Raw genomic sequence first — 9,944 nt, forward strand, 5'->3', positions numbered from 1 at the left:
ATAAATAAATAAATAAAATAGATACTGTAACCCAATTTTTTTGTAAAATATAAAAGATGTTGTTACACCGAGTAATTAGATATCAAACACATGTGTCACACATTAGAATTACACACATTCGTGGAATGGCACAAAACTACAGTACTTAAAAATCCCCATAGGTGACGCTTTAAAAATGTTTACAGGTTACCTGTTTAGAGTTACAGAGAAGATCTAGTGCTAGAATTATTGCTCTCACTCTAATGTTTGCAGCAATGCCTCACGTGTGATCCAATCATCGTTTATATATGCGGGCGCAACCTACGTATGCGTTTGCTTTTGCGTATGAGCACAAGGGTACAGGAGTGCTTTAAAAACTTTTTTTTTTATTACTATTATATTTTTTATTTTTATACCAACTCTTTAATTTTGTTTTGATCTCTTTTATTCCTATTACAAGAAATGTACACATCCCTTGTAATAGAAATAAGGCGTGACAGGTCCTCTTTATGGAGGGTCTATATAAAACAGATGCAGATTTCTACCTTATATCAGAGCATCTCCTTGGCTCTCTCCTCTCCTAGGCTGACAGCTATAATGGGAGGACCGAGAACTCCCGCTGACGTCAGCCGGGGAGGAGGACAGGAGAGAGGAGAGAGAGCCAAGTGGTCATGTGAGCGCCAGGAGACGCTCTGATATAAAGTTGAAATCGACATCTTTTTTATATAGCACAGACACTGAGACATGTAGCAATATTTCCAGGCATTGGGTATGATATGGGCCCGCCATTGTTATCGGTAACACTTCCCACACATTTAAGTTGAAAACCCAAGTGTGAGAGCTGCGACAATGACCATTCCGACATCTTTGGTTTGTTTTGTTTATTTTGTAATGGGGATGGGAGAAGGGAATGATTGGGATACTCCTCTGGCTCAACTAGGTTCAACTGGGACACTGTACAGAAAAATGCCTGTTAGTGCTGTCTTGACGCCAGCTGAAGGCCGGCCAGCGCTCCCTGGCGCTTGAAGATACTATTCTGCTGAACTGTGCTGAAACTTCGACTTTAATTTTCAGATTAACTCAGAAGATCCAGGACTGTAGGACATTTGACTCCTGACACTCTGTTTAGCTCAAAAGTCCGGTGAACAGCTCCCTCCAGCCTTTCACTGACTGAGGTAGCTCCTTGTAACTGCTTGTGCTGCTGCAACTCTCAACACTGTACACTGCACGCATTAACTCTTCAGGGCCCAACTGCTGATGCCCCCTTTACACTGCAGGGTCCTCTGACTTGGTACCCCCTCTGACACCTCAGGGTCCTCTGACTAGGCACCCCCTCTGACACTTCAGGGTCCTCTGACTAGGCAGCCCCTTTACCGCTAGCTAGCTCCTTGATCCCTTGGACCTTCACCAGAGTGGTCCCCTCAAAGCTAGGCCGACCCCCAGGGGTAGTTCACAGTACTCACGAACTTGGAATGCTTTCCTGGAACTAGGCTCCTCTTGCTCCGCTGGTCCTCAGCACACTGGATCCCTTCTGCAGCTCAGCTCAGCTCTCTCTCTCTCTGCACTCTCAGGCAAGCCGCCCAAGACACCCGATGCCTCTGACAGGAGGAGAGACAGCCATACTCTCCCTCCTGAGACTCTGTTTCCCACCAAAGACGCTGCATCATGCGTTCCTCTCAAACTTATACCCACTCCTAGAATCCTCTACAGCAGAATCTGCCTTCTGGGGTAGATACAGACCTGAATGAGCCACTGATTGGGTTTCCTCCACTGCCCAATATGAATCCTCTCATGGAGCCAGTGGTTGAGACTCCCCTCTCAACAGCCCCACCTGGGAGACATGACAGCCCAGCTGAAAATCATGGCCCTGCTGTTAGGCAGTCAAGGCCCACTATACTTTTACCTAGCACCAACCTTGTAGGGGGCTACAGACACATAATGTTATTTTACAGAGGGGATGGCGTGCTTATACTATAGTTATGATAGCAGTAGGAGGGGAAGGCTCGGGAGTGGACGGAGCTTACAGACAGGGAGGGAGCAGAGGATGGGGGAGAACAGAGAGGAGAGCTGCAGATGAGGCACATAAACTGACCACGGTGTCAGGGCTCAGCAGCCATGATAAACCATGGTTAGTTTATAGGGGGAGTGAAAGGAGGGGAAAGCGCCTCTTGAGTGTGATAAAAGTTATTTTTATTACAGCAATAATGTAGTAACTCCAACATGACCTATATCATGAACTCATTACCAATATCCCATACTTGTGTGCACCCGCGCGCCCGCGTGTGCGCATGCGTATGTGCAGGTATATGCAGTTATGTATGTGTGTATGCATATATGTGTGTGCATATGTGTACATATGTGTGTGTATGTGTATGTGTATATGTATGTATATGTATATATATATATATATATATATATATATATATATATATATATATATGTGTGTGTGGGTGTGCGTGCATGAGCATGTGTGCACATGTGTACATGTGTGTGGCTACATGTGTATGTAGGCATATAACACATCATCCTTTTGCCCACTTACAAGCCACCAAGTCACCGTGGGGAGTCCTACACCACTACCTTTAGCATTACACTCATGCATGCACCCACATCCTTGCCCCCCTTGTCATCCATTGTTGATCTGTTTTTAATGCTTATTCTTATCATAATAATCCTCATAATTCTAGTTGATCTGTTTTAATGCTTATTTTTATTGTCTATCTCATTGTTTTTATTGTCTATCTCATTATTATTTTATCTAATAAGTTTTAATTGTGAAGTTGCCGATATATTACAAATTGCATCGCTGCTTTAAATCCATCTTCCCCACCCGCATCGCCGCTTTATCACTGAACACGCCCCCCTGTGGGCTATATAGACTGCTCCTTCCCTCTATCTGGATACTTGACAAAGGAGTGCGCATGTCCAGGACCGGACTTCCGCGCAGACTCCGAAACGCGTTGTGAGTCCAGACCGCCCACACTTCCCATCCACACTCCCGTGACGTCAGACGCCGCCGCAAGCCGCCGGCCACCGCACCAGCCTCCTCACCGCTGTTCTTTGAGATCCGGAAGACAAGAGTGGGCCTCTTCAGTCCTCCGGAGCCCAGTGACTGCCTGAATGTCTGGACGCTGCACACACCACCAGCTGCTCTCAGAGCGCCACGTCTGACTCGCAAATTCCCTTACCTATATGTAAGTTACTACATTATTGCTGTAATAAAAATAACTTTTATCACACTCAAGAGGCGCTTTCCCCTCCTTTCACTTTTCTGCATAGAGTTGACTTCAATCCTTCGGTCAGCAGCCCTGAGTGCCCTTCGATCCATCCATCCACTCCTGGATCCATCCCGGACCTTTTCATCCCTCACTGGATTCCAGGTCAATTTAACCTTCTTACTCTTCAGGGACTCACACATGGACTCTAAATCCTCCCCTTGTGCATACCCATCATAGTTCACTGTACTAAGCCGACCTGTATCCTGGTTATTCATCTAGGATACACATCCTAACCCTGCATTGCAGCTGACACTTCTTAGCACTACCTATGAGCGCCATACTGCCTGCCATTTTTTACTAAGTCTATAGGGTGGAGGGCAGAATCAGATAGGATCAGCCAGGTTTTTTTTGGTTATACAGGGGGCCAAATGACACAGCACAAGCACTGTGCTGTTATCCATGCTTTAAAGGAACAGGATCCATTTTTTTTAGGGTAACAAACACTTTAAATCACTCTTACTGCTAGGGAATCTCAGAAGGTTCGTAGTCAGCTTTTTTTTTTTACAGATTTAGAGTGGAATGGAACTGCACTGCATCTGAGCACCACAAACTAAAAATTCTATTTTATTCATTTTTAATATTCAAAGCAAACTCCCCCATACATCCATGTCTCCATGCTTAATTTTCCTGAGAAATCATTTTGAAAAACACCCCCTGGCATTTCTAGCAGTGGCCATCTTGAGTAAGGGCAGATGATTCATGTAGCATTTACTTCCTTGAATCCATCTGCCCCTAGTTCAGGCATTGGCTGAGATGAGAACCCCCCCCCCCCCCTCCTGAAGACTCCTAGGTTGTATGAAATAATTTGCCTAGGCATGGAAACCAGGAAGTAACTGAAGAAATGTAAAAAAAAAAAAAAAAATTAATTATGATATACATCTCTATCCATTTGCTAATGCTAGCAGCATAGGGATTAGAAAAGAATCCATGTTGATTGAGAGAGTGAAGTTCCACTTTAAATCTGCAATGACTTCATTGTTACTAAATACATCCACTGTTATATACAGCCATTGTAATAAAGAGATGGTATAAGTGATAGTCCAGCTGTCACTTGTGTTTATCCTACGTGCAAACATTACACATACAATTTAGAGAACATTCAGAGAACTCATAATCAGGGTAACTTATCAAAGTCAACTGCAGTGCTGATTACCATCTCTCCCCAGAACAGCTCTTTTAAAATCAGAGAGATAACTTTCATTACATACTGTGCAAGGTGAAAGATCAGATATGAATATTAACTTAAAATATGGAAATTATTGTCTTCTGTGGAAGAAAAGTTTTCTGCATTATTTCAGCCTAATTGTTTGCTTCAGGTTAACCTGATTATTTATTATTTGCCCTGGTTTCAGTGTGTTTTGTTTCACTTATTGTCGGGTCCCAAAGAAACAGACATCTGCTAAAACTTCATTGAGCACCACTCTGCCTCTTCCAAAGCTAGGTACGCTTACAATTCCTTTTTTTCTAAATTCCTGGCAGGGGAGGGCTGGCAGCCTTAGGCCTGGGTGGCAAGTCCAGTCAAGTGGCCCATAGAGACAGTGGTGGCAAAGTGACGGATTGGGGAAAACAGTCTAAGGTTTTCCATGATCACAAAGGTGGGGGGAGAACAATGTGGCCCTCCAGGTTTCCCAGGGGGACTTCAACCACCATGGCCTCCAGGAATTAAAGTGCAAACAGAGCAGACAAGTCCCTGTATGAATCCCTCAGAGCTGAGGACCTGACCACCCCCCCCCCCCCTCCCACAACTAGTGACCCTAGTGAAGGACTACAAGTCCAAGCATTAACGGCTGAGATCTAAAGATGTGACCCCCACAACTAGTAAAGGACTACAAGTCCCAGCATGAACCCCTGAGATCTAAGGATGTGACCCCCATAGATCTCAGTAGGTTCATGCTGTGACCTGTGGTTCATAACTAGTTGGGGGGGGGGGGGTGTGACACATCTTGAGCTCTGAGGGGTTCATGCTGGGACCTGTATTCATTCATTTTTGGAGGGTCACATCCTCAAAAGTGAAGGACTACAAGTCCCAGAATGAACCCTGGCCGAGATCTAAGGATGTCCTCTACTCTTCTGCTACCAGCTCATGCTCCCATGACACACATGCTCCACATTACACATATGTGCTAATTCATTCACTGCTCCTGACCTCACCTCAGGCAGGTTGACTCTGGAGAGGTGCTCCTGGCATAGTCAGCGACAGTTCTCTTCCCTCAGGCAAGCTCTGAGGCGCATGCCGTGGCACAGGAGAAGATAGAGGGAGGAGGTGGGTGGAGCCAAACAGTAATAGGCGCGGTGGAGGAGGAAGATCCTCCTCTGATCTGAATGCTGGGGCCTGGGCCTCGCTTTCCTACTCGGGACTGTGACGTCACCGGTTGCTAGACGCCTGGCGGCAGGCGATCCTAGCAACCATTGCAGATGGCAGGAGCCAGCAGTGGAACAAATGGGTCTCGGCCAGGCCTGGTCACTCTGTAAGTAAAACAGAGCTGCTGCTGCGTCAGCCTATTCTGGGGGCATCAGATCAGCCCGGGGGGGGGGGGATTGCCACACTGCCCCCTTGCCCAGTCCACTCCTGGTTCTTGGGTACCTTTTCGTGTGTATAGGAATTCATTTTTTAGAAGAACGATTATAAAAGTGCATAATCAACTTTTTCTAGATCATAGCTTTATGTTGGAGAGTTTCTGTCCAGAGGAGTTGTTTCAATAGTTACTACTATGGAAGTTGAATAAATGCAAGTGAAGTTGATATTTTTTGATCCTCCCGCTTGTTATGATTTCATTTTTATACAAGTTCACATATTGTATGTAGCACTGCCCCCTTGAGGACTGCTGAAATGTGTACTCCCTGGTTTACTGTTAGCAACTGCAGCATGCACAATTTAACTTTTTTCTTCCTGGCTCAGTCAATAAACAGTCTAGGGGTTGTAGTTGTTTTTGTATTTTTATTTTATATAGGGATAGGAGAAGGGAAGAGTAGGATCCTCCAGAATTGAACTATTCACAAAAGATGAGGATTTCTGTCTGTAGATGCAGACAGGCTGCTGATTCACCTTGCCACTAGATGAACTTTAGGATTAAGTCTCTGATTAGATGACTTGGTTGAGTAACTATCTTCAGGGTACTCGCCTAGCACCCCCTTTCTCTCCTCCAGCTGACACCCATCCTCTGACTATACTACTCCGGGTTGGCCCCCTCTCAGGTCAGGGCCCTACACACAATCCCCTGTACTCACAATACTGTTTTTCCAGGGTCTCCGGTGTCTCAACCCCTCCAGTAAGCTCTCCTGGACCTCTGGGTTCAGCTCCTTCCTTCTGGTTCAACAGGCTGACCACCTGCGTCCACACACCAACTGCTACAAAGGAGAAGGCAGCTGCCACCCTCCTTCCGGGACTCTGCTCACCAGCCAAAGACCCCAAGCACATGTGCTCCTGGCTTTTATACCACAACCCAGAATGCACTGAGGCAACCAGTCTGTGCCAATCACTGAGGCTGTATCAAAACCTGTGTACCCATTGGCTTGGTTTCCTCCACTGGCCAATATGCCTCCCTATTGGACCAGTGTGAAACACTCCTTAGACCAGATGAATCGCACACTGAGCACCATGAGCAGATCTAACTCACAGATCCTGCTCTCTGTTAAGCAGAAAGCAATATAGAATTTGCCTGCTGCTCCTCTGATATCCAGACAGAGCCAAAAACTATACCCTCTCTCTAGCATCTACCTAGGAGGGTGCTACACTCATCCCCCACCAAACCGAGCTATGCCCTCACTGGCTCTGGGGAGCCGCTCTACAAAAATTATTTTAAAAAATTTCTTACGGAGTATCCCACAAACCTGGAAAAGGGGAGAAGGGAAATAACAAATATACACAGTCAATAGACATAATAAATTATGTGAAAAAAATATATATCTCTGCTGTACAAATATCCACAAGGTTATCTACAGACACAATAGGTGCATTTAAATCAATGCCCTCCCGACCAAACAAAAATCTGCCTGGACAGGTGAGAGTAACATCCTATCTGACTAACTAAATACAATATATTCTCCATTGCTTGGTTGTCCTCCAAAAACCTGGTGTCTTCAGCAGATTGCAAGGTGAGGCAGTTCCTGTACGAGTTGAGCCGAGAGCGGAAACGATAACCACAATGGACCCTGGACCTCAGCCTTCCCCTTTTTTATACCACAAGTGGGCTGGCTGGGACCAAAAAGCCCGGGGACTGAGCACACATAACTTAACCCTTTACCTAGCCTGGGCCAGCCTCTAACTCACTAAATCAGTATTAACACAATCTGCTTACATGCTTGTCCATTTTCCATCCATCTGCTTTGGGATAGAAAACAGACAGAAATAATTTCTTTGGCCTTGCTCAGACCATTTTTTTAACCACCTCAATACTGGGCACTTTCACCCCCTTCCTTCTCAGACCAATTTTCAGCTTTCAGTGCTCTCGCAATTTGAATGACAAGTACTCAGTCATGCTACACTGTACCCAAATGAAATTTTTATAATTTCGTTCACACAAATATAGCTTTCTGTTGGTGGTATTTATTCACCACTGTTTTTTTTTTTATTTTTTTGCGATATAAGCGAAAAAAGAGCGAAACTTTTGAAAAAAAAAAAAACCCAATATTTTCTACTTTCTGTTTCAAAAGAAATCCAATAAAATCAAATTTCATCATAAATTTAGGCCAGAATGTATTTTGCTACGTGTCTTTGGTAAAAAAAAATCCTGATAAGTGTATGATAATAGGTTTGTGTGAAAGTTATAGAGTCTACAAGCTAAGCTACGTATCATTGAAAATTGATCAATCCTGATGTACTGACTACCTATCTAATTTCTGGAGGCCCTAAAATGTCAGGGCAGTACAAATACACCCCAAATGATACACTTTTTGTAAAGATGACAGTCCAAGGTAAAAATCAGAGAAGTAAAATTGGCTGTTACCACCTGAATTCTGGGTTGGCCAGTGAATGGGGGGAAGTACGGGTGCTGCAGAACTGGTGAGCTCCCAATCAGGATTTGCAAGCACATCAGGAAGGACACTATGGGCTCTACGGGCCTATCTTCAAATTCTTGGTGGCTGCGGAACACTACTTGTGCTACAGCTTGAACTGCACTTAGGGACTTATGAGCCACGTCACCAAGTGTTACTGCAGTGCTGGTTTGACTACGACCAGGATGTACTAGGCCGTTGGTGCTTGCCAGTTCACCAGAAGGCTGAACGGCTTTAGTACCGACACTCTGCTGCATACGAGAACCCTGTGGTTGTTGCACCTCAGCAACAGAAGAACGGGGTCGGGTACGCCTGACCTTAGCAGGGACCACTACTCTGTCATCAGAGCTATCTGTCAGGGTGCTGTTGCTGTCTGCAGGTTTGAATACTGAGCCTGATTCTGACAGTGAGGCTTTTCCATCGCTCTCATCTGTCATGCTTAGCATTGTGTAGGCCTCTTCACTAATGTACCTCTGTTTGGACATTTTGGCTAATATATTTATAGGTACCTAGTGTGACTCACAGGTAAAAAAGCCCCTGGTTGTCAAGGACTGTTTGAACCGCTACCAAAAAATGTAACTGCTAGTGCTAGCAGAGATCAGGCCTGACTCTGCTAATGCTGCGGTTAAGTTTTCTGTGTATTTCAAGTGACAGTAATCTTCTGATTCTGCACTTTTGGGGGGGGGGGGGGTGGGGGGGTGGAGTGGAGGGGCTAAACGCAGGTACCGGCAGGTGTCGGGGCTGATCCTGCTAATGCTGCATTTAGGGAACAATAAACTATTGGGGACGCTAGTGTATTTCTGATCAGATCAATACTATTGATCCATTAAGACACTATACTAGTAATGGAGGCATTTAGTGTGTGTGTGTGTGTGTGTGCGTCACTGGCAATCAAAGGGTTAAAATTTATTACTAAAAATGTGGCGGCCAATCTGTCGCTGTCCTGAATTGAGGCTAACTAACTGATTTCACCTGGGACAATAATACAGTGATCAGAAAAAAAGATTTGTGCACTATTCAAGCTGTACACTCACTACTTTACATTTTCGTAAAGTGTCACTTCTTCAGTGTTGTCACATGAAAAGAAATACCGTAATAAAATATTTACAAAAATGTTAAGGGAGTATTTACTTTTGTGAGATACTGTATATATATATATATATATATATATATATATATATATATATATATATATATATACACTCGCACACACAACTGTTTTGCCTTGCATTTCTGTTTTAAATTGAATGGAATATTTTACAATCAGTAAGGGTAAGTAAGTGTTAGGGTTGCCAGCTTTTCTTCAAGCCAAACCTTTTTTTTTCTCGTAGTATACACTATAGTGTATAGTAGGATAGTAGTAATGCAGCGTGCTTAGTGCCCCGCAGTGAACAATGCATGTGGCCAAATTGCTCTTGCTGACATCATCGCTCCGCCCCCCTTGTGATGCTGAGCCTTTCCACACAGTCGCCCACAGCTCCCAGATAGTAACACATTTTTATGTGACTATCTTGGATACTTGGAGCCCTGTCTGTATAATGTGTCCAGGTTTTAGGCAGACTAAAACTCGGACACATGATTCAAAACCCAAACTGTCCGGTTGAATCCTGGACAGACGGCAACCCTAGTAAGAGTTCACATATACTTTAATACATATAGGAAGTAAGGAGCTGACTCAGCCCACAAGGCTCG

This window comes from Pelophylax lessonae, assembly GCF_965119305.1.
Source record: "Pelophylax lessonae genome assembly, chromosome: 3".
In the NCBI taxonomy this organism is placed as follows: domain Eukaryota; kingdom Metazoa; phylum Chordata; class Amphibia; order Anura; family Ranidae; genus Pelophylax; species Pelophylax lessonae.